We start from the raw sequence: 7,211 nt of genomic DNA on the forward strand, positions 1-7,211 counted from the left end.
TATTATTATTATTATTATTATTATTAATGTGACTATGTGGTCCTGGGTTTGTGCTTCGCTCGGCGCTTAGTTGAGTCCTTGGAAAAGGCTCTTTACTCACATTCTCTGACCGTACTCAGGTGTAAAATGAGTACCTGGCCGTTAAACGCGTTGTCTTTGTCCGGACCCCCCCCCCCCAAAAAAAAAACAAAAAAACAAAAACAAAAAAAAAAAAAAACAACAACAACCAAACAAACAAACAAACAAAGAAAAAAAAAACAGGCGTCATGTCCCGTCCTGCATGTTAAGTGTTGTTTGTTGGCCAGGGACCCCTTGTAAAGCGTTTTGAGCACATTCAGTGGATATTACCCAATACAAAGCTCAATTGTTATTATTATTATTATTATTATTATTATTATTATTATTATTATTATTATTATTATTATTATTATTATTATTATTATTATTATTATTATTATTATTTGTAACGAAATGCTTCCGTGTAGGCGTCAGTTTACGACAGGATGTACGTCGTCGTAGTATTAGTTGTTGTTGTTATTGTAATCCCTCCGGAACAACCCTTCTTTTGTTGATACAGGTCGTATCAGATCATGCACCTATGGCCGGAAGTTTGAATTAAACTACGTAGTGTGGGTGTTATTGTGAGAAAGGCATCAATCTTGTTTTCTCCGTAAACTTATAAGCAAAGTAGGATCCCTGTATTCTACGGGAGTGACTTTGTTATGGTATGGCTTGATTGATATCTCGTAACTATGGGGCTGACGAATTTATTTATCCTTGATATGAGGATGTCCGGTATCAGGATGGGTTGTTGTTGTCCATGATTATGGAATCTGGGGGAGTTTTAAGGAATTTCAGATGTTTACGGATATGACTAACATCCGGTTGTGTGGGTAGAATTTTGCTTCGTTTGCTTGATTTTTGCCTATAAATGCCAGAGTTTTGAGCAGTTTCTTCAGACCACTCAGCGGAGTCTTTTAGGCTCATTGTCTCAAAAGAGACCAGACAGCGGAGTCTTTTAGGCTCATAGTCTCTAAGCGATAACCACAGCGGAGTCTTTTAGGCTCATTTGTTTAACTCTTGTGTAGAGTTGGATTAAAGTCTTGTGTAGACTTTGTAGTGCTCAAAGTTCGAGCTGAAACACGTTTTGTGTTAACTCTTGTGTAGAGTGTGATTTAAGTCTTGTGTAGACTTTGTGGTGCTCAAAGTTTGAGCTGAATCAAGTTGTGTTATAACTCTTGTGTAGAGTTTGATTAAAGTCTTGTGTAGACTTAATTTGAGATTTCAATAATCTGTTCGGCTCTGTGAATGAGCCGTTGGAGGCTGGGCTTTAACAAGCCAACTTTAGGCTATACGCTCATAGCTTGACACTAATAGAAACTGAACATTTGCCTGTTTTATAAGTTACCTGTGAAGAACCATTTGCTTATTTTAATATCAGAACATTGAGAAACAATTGATCTGTTTATGAATACTGTGAAACCAGAACAATTTCAAGAAGAGACTAATTAACAATATTAGAACAACCTTACGGTTTTTGTTGAATATCAAGAACACTCTTTTGACTTTCTTCCACACGTCTGGATGGTGTTTAGTTAGCTAGTTAATTATTAGTTGCCTGTATGACTGTGATGGTTGCAACCTATCTGTGAGATTGTCTGATGTGGTAGCGGTTTGGTAAAGTATTGATAATTAATTGATTTAATTATATATTTTCATATCGCTTTCATATCATATTCATCATTACACATCTCCATCAATTTGTCATCCATCTATTTGATTTCATACTTATTACATCTATCATTTCATCTTCATATCTCATAATATCTTTGTTATATTGTAATAAAATATATCTTCATTTAGCTTCAAAACCTTTATCAACGTATTGTGTTTGGTTATTGATCGGTGTCGTAGCTTGAATATAGCACACATAAACAAGGTTGCAAACTGCGCTACATAAGCATACGGTTTACGTGCGCACTTTGTGACATAATTTGGTGTCAGAAGTGGGATTCTTATTGTTGTGCATTCAAGAGACATCGCGACCAAACAATTGTTGAGACAGGTTAGGGAGTTGTTTGAAACTTGAGATAGATAATATCTTTGAGCTTAAAGCAAATTGGTATCCATTTAATGGTTATAAGACTGTCATTATACGCAAGGTGTAATACAAGTTATTCTGGTAATTTTCATTTGTTCGGTTCTAAGTTGTCAGTCATCTGACATAGTGATACGGATCACTGACTTAGCGCGTAAGCGGTACTCGCGCTGTAAAGCCTCCATTTTCCCCCCTCTCCCTTTTGTAAGGAACGAAGGTGGTTGTTGGGTTAATTTGATTCCGTGTAGGAATCTGGGTGAAGATATTTTGTTGATTCTAAGAGAGAATCTGGGTGAAGATATTTTGTTGATTCTAAGAGAGAATCTGGGTGAAGATATTTTGTTGATTCTAAGAGAGAATCTGAGTGAAGATATTTTGTTGATTCTAAGAGAGAATCTGGGTGAAGATATTTTGTTGATTCTAAGAGAGAATCTGGGTGAAGATATTTTGTTGATTCTAAGAAAGAATCTGGGTGAAGATATTTTGATTCTGAGAAAGAATCTGGGTGAAGATATTTTGTTGATTCTGAGAGAGAATCTGGGTGAAGATATTTTATTGATTCTAAGAAAGAATCTGGGTGAAGATATTTTGTTGATTCTAAGAAAGAATCTGGGTGAGGATGTTTTGTTGATTCTAAGAGAGAATCTGGGTGAAGATATTTTGTTGATTCTAAGGAAGAATCTGGGTGAAGACATTTTGTTGATTCTGTGTAAGAATCTGGGTGAAGATATTTTGTTGATTCTAAGAAAGAATCTGGGTGAAGATATTTTGTTGATTCTGAGAGAGAATCTGGGTGAAGACATTTTGTTGATTCTAAGAAAGAATCTGGGTGAAGATATTTTGTTGATTCTGAGAGAGAATCTGGGTGAAGACATTTTGTTGATTCTAAGAAAGAATCTGGGTGAAGATATTTTGTTGATTCTAAGAGAGAATCTGGGTGAAGATATTTTGTTGATTCTAAGAGAGAATCTGGGTGAAGATATTTTGTTGATTCTAAGAAAGAATCTGGGTGAAGATATTTTGTTGATTCTGAGAAAGAATCTGGGTGAAGTTATTTTGTTGATTCTGAGAAAGAATCTGGGTGAAGATAGTTTTTATGATTCCGTGTGGGGAATCTGGGTGAAGCTATTTTGTTGATTCCGTGTGAGGAATCTGGGTGAAGCTATTGTGTTGATTCCGTGTGGGGAATCTGGGTGAAGCGTTGGTTCCGTGTGAGGACCTGTATTAAATCAGTTGTTTTGACTCTAATATGCGTCTATATTAAGTCAATGTTTTGATTCTGTGTAGGAATCTGGGTGAAGCGTTGGTTCTGTGTTAGGACCTGTAGTAAATTTGTTTTGATTCTATATTTGAGTCTATATATATAGATCAATGTTGAATTCCGTGTAGGAATCGGTATTAATTGCCTGTTTTGAATCTGTTTTGGGATCTATATTGACCGCATATCGTTAATAAGGTTACTTGTAATACCACTTTATTCTACGTGAAAGTAACATTTACGGCAACAGTGTCGATAAACATATTGAAGTTTGTTTATTTGAATTTGAATTGGTTTGATTAATTGTCCTAGAGATGGATGTGGAAAGATTAATTAAACCTGGAGAAAAATTGGAGTTAAGGGGTGAAGATCTCCGTGCTTGGGTGACAGCCCAGTTACAAGAAGATGAAGAGAGAAAAGAGAAGGAGAGAGAACGTGCCAAAGAAGAGGAGGAGATAAGCAGAGCACGAGCTCAAAGACAAGAAGCTCTGATGGAGAAAGAGCTTGAACTGCTTAGGTTAAAGTCGGAGTGTCAGGCTTCCTCCAACAACGACAGTATGACAAGTGACATTCGATCATTTACTCATGCTCCCACTGTTAAGAGTCCTCGACTTCCATGTTTTGACGAAAACAAGGATCATGAACCACCGAAATGCATGACACACGGCAAGGTGGAGTTGAAGTGTGGATGTGTGATGCCGATGTTGTCTGTTGAAGGAAGGGACAACCATGAGCCCAAATAATTGTCGAGATCGATGTGATCTTGAGGCATTTCGATGATCTAACTAAATGTTGTACCAAATTTAGTCTTAGGGGGGAGATATGTAACGAAATGCTTCCGTGTAGGCGTCAGTTTACGACAGGATGTACGTCGTCGTAGTATTAGTTGTTGTTGTTATTGTAATCCCTCCGGAACAACCCTTCTTTTGTTGATACAGGTCGTATCAGATCATGCACCTATGGCCCGGAAGTTTGAATTAAACTACGTAGTGTGGGTGTTATTGTGAGAAAGGCATCAATCTTGTTTTCTCCGTAAACTTATAAGCAAAGTAGGATCCCTGTATTCTACGGGAGTGACTTTGTTATGGTATGGCTTGATTGATATCTCGTAACTATGGGGCTGACGAATTTATTTATCCTTGATATGAGGATGTCCGGTATCAGGATGGGTTGTTGTTGTCCATGATTATGGAATCTGGGGGAGTTTTAAGGAATTTCAGATGTTTACGGATATGACTAACATCCGGTTGTGTGGGTAGAATTTTGCTTCGTTTGCTTGATTTTTGCCTATAAATGCCAGAGTTTTGAGCAGTTTCTTCAGACCACTCAGCGGAGTCTTTTAGGCTCATTGTCTCAAAAGAGACCAGACAGCGGAGTCTTTTAGGCTCATAGTCTCTAAGCGATAACCACAGCGGAGTCTTTTAGGCTCATTTGTTTAACTCTTGTGTAGAGTTGGATTAAAGTCTTGTGTAGACTTTGTAGTGCTCAAAGTTCGAGCTGAAACACGTTTTGTGTTAACTCTTGTGTAGAGTGTGATTTAAGTCTTGTGTAGACTTTGTGGTGCTCAAAGTTTGAGCTGAATCAAGTTGTGTTATAACTCTTGTGTAGAGTTTGATTAAAGTCTTGTGTAGACTTAATTTGAGATTTCAATAATCTGTTCGGCTCTGTGAATGAGCCGTTGAAGGCTGGGCTTTAACAAGCCAACTTTAGGCTATACGCTCATAGCTTGACACTAATAGAAACTGAACATTTGCCTGTTTTATAAGTTACCTGTGAAGAACCATTTGCTTATTTTAATATCAGAACATTGAGAAACAATTGATCTGTTTATGAATACTGTGAAACCAGAACAATTTCAAGAAGAGACTAATTAACAATATTAGAACAACCTTACGGTTTTTGTTGAATATCAAGAACACTCTTTTGACTTTCTTCCACACGTCTGGATGGTGTTTAGTTAGCTAGTTAATTATTAGTTGCCTGTATGACTGTGATGGTTGCAACCTATCTGTGAGATTGTCTGATGTGGTAGCGGTTTGGTAAAGTATTGATAATTAATTGATTTAATTATATATTTTCATATCGCTTTCATATCATATTCATCATTACACATCTCCATCAATTTGTCATCCATCTATTTGATTTCATACTTATTACATCTATCATTTCATCTTCATATCTCATAATATCTTTGTTATATTGTAATAAAATATATCTTCATTTAGCTTCAAAACCTTTATCAACGTATTGTGTTTGGTTATTGATCGGTGTCGTAGCTTGAATATAGCACACATAAACAAGGTTGCAAACTGCGCTACATAAGCATACGGTTTACGTGCGCACTTTGTGACATTATTATTATCATCATCATCATCATCATTATTATTATAATAATTATTATTGTTAGTATTATCATTATGATCATTATTATCATTTTTATTATTATTATTATTATTATTATTATTATTATTATTATTATTATTATTATTATTATTATTATTATTGTTATTATTGTTATTATTATTATTATTATTATTATTATTATTATTATTATTATTATTATTATTATTATTATTATTATTATTATTATTATTATTATTATTATTATTAATATCATTATCATTATTATTATAATTTTGGTGATGATGATGATGATGATGATGATGATGATGATGATGATGATGATGATGATGATGAATATGATGCAAAGTTATACAAAATTGCAATAATAAGTATTGGAAGGCGTAATATGCGGTTACATGATCGCGTTTTTCTCGAGGGTTAGAATATGTAATCAACTTAACCCTCAACGCAAACGGCGGTGGTCGCGATCACGTGCGAAAATTTGGCATTCTGTCCACGTAATTACGCGTATGCAATGATGACGAAAATGGCAATGCGCACGTAATTACGTTTATGCAGCAATGCAAAAAAAAAAAAAAAAAAATGACTATAAATAGTATGCAGTTGACGTCACCAAGGTCTTTGCTATTGCTTTTTGCCATCCGCGTTTATGAGTAATTCTCACTGTATTAACCATACTATAAACGTTCAAGGTTACAAATAGCTTTATGTGTTGGTCTGTTATACTTCCGGATGGCAATGTTGTGAGCTTCTTAGCCAAGCGCATACTATCTATATACACGCAATTACGTGTATAGACTCGTTGTTTCATTTGGCTTCATAGTTCCCTTTCAATACTGTTTCCGTGATGAAGAGTTACACTCGAAACGTCCTTTGGGTGCACTGTTTCCAGTTATTATGTGCTCTCTGTAAATTCTTTTCATGCAGCACGTGTACATAGCAAGTTCACGTCCAAAACGAAGCACGCAGAGTGACATTACACATTTTGAATATCGATAGTGATAGGCCAAACAGTTTTATCATAATCCCCATATATCTAATTCCTTTGATTTTTCATCGTTTGCAATAAAATATGTCTCAAACTTTAAAATGTTTACAGTAATAGTGTGTTGATTCTCTTTCCCGTGGGGAAAATATTCCCAACAACGTTGCATTCAGTGGCGTAGCTTAGCAAATAATTAGGTTTGAAATAATATATAGAGTTTGAAATAGTGTAACAATAGATAGACGTCTAGAATAATTTAAATAGCGGTGACAAAAAATCGGCTTAATGTCATAACAAATTCTAGTGTTAGATTAAATTTTCAATAAAATCCATCAGAAGGTTATGAAGATATTCACGTCAACGCCTGCGCACGGGTTGTGGAACGGACTATAATTCTGACATGGCAGTTTTTTGCAAAAAAAAAAAAAATAAAAAAAATTAATAAAAAAAATAAAAAATCCAAAATTTTGCAAGCTAAAAACAGCAAAATTTTAAAAGATTTACGC

The sequence above is a fragment of the Berghia stephanieae genome, chromosome 2, assembly GCF_034508935.2.
Source record: "Berghia stephanieae isolate SIO BIC M18660-M18661 chromosome 2, UCSD_Bste_1.3, whole genome shotgun sequence".
In the NCBI taxonomy this organism is placed as follows: Eukaryota; Metazoa; Mollusca; class Gastropoda; order Nudibranchia; family Aeolidiidae; genus Berghia; species Berghia stephanieae.